At 41.6% G+C, this 748-nt stretch overlaps 1 long non-coding RNA gene across 1 annotated transcript in view; it reads left to right on the top strand.

Moving 5' to 3' along the window:
• LOC116704233 (uncharacterized) overlaps positions 1 to 748 on the top strand; it is a 15,319-nt gene that overhangs the window by 10,047 nt on the left and 4,524 nt on the right. The gene's annotated exons all lie outside the window — the stretch shown is intronic.

The raw sequence follows: 748 nt of genomic DNA, 5'->3' as shown, positions 1-748 counted from the left end.
GATATAGGCGGGCCAGAGGCGAGCTAAACAGATGATGACAGTTTAAACCACCAGTTAGCTCCGCTGGTAGCTAAGCGTATGGGGCTCTGGATACGTCACCCGCGTGTGTTGTTGTGATTGGTTGTGTTGTTATCCAAATGTGTGCAGTGAGATTTTCAAATGCCCTTCAAGATGGGCAATTTTCCAACTTTTCTTCTTTGCCAAACCCTTAATCTTTCGGGTTCGGGTCTGGATTTCCAGACTACAGATTCAGTGTTTCCTGATGTAATTAAGTCAACGCCTTTTCTAGTTTTGTGTTTAACCATTTCACTTTGATTGCTATGAGTGAGACATTTTGTTGAGAGTCCCACTTAAACTAATCAAAGCACCTTTTTCCTTTTTGAAAAAGACATATGTTGAGCCTATGTAAATCTACTTAGACTCAGATGTATGAGTTAAGTGTGGGATGGTCATGGCACAGTGGATATGGCACAGGCCTTTGGTGAGGGAGACCTGGGTTTCATTCCCACTGTGATACAGTGTTTTTTTTATTGAAAACAACATTGGCACATAGCCTACAGTAGTGATCAATTTCACACTAACATTCTCATTTGGAAATAAAGCAAATAATTTCTCACACAATGCAACACTATCTAGCAATTAAAGGGTAAAAAGACTATTTTGACGAGGGGTGGGGGTGGGGAGAGTTTGCATCAGTTGTGTGCTTGACCATCAAGTGTAATTTCAGACTGGACGTGCTGCGATGATC

This window comes from Etheostoma spectabile, chromosome 16, assembly GCF_008692095.1.
Source record: "Etheostoma spectabile isolate EspeVRDwgs_2016 chromosome 16, UIUC_Espe_1.0, whole genome shotgun sequence".
In the NCBI taxonomy this organism is placed as follows: Eukaryota; Metazoa; Chordata; class Actinopteri; order Perciformes; family Percidae; genus Etheostoma; species Etheostoma spectabile.
Note: the sequence above shows the minus strand (reverse complement) of the source record. Positions and strands in the feature narration are given on the sequence as shown.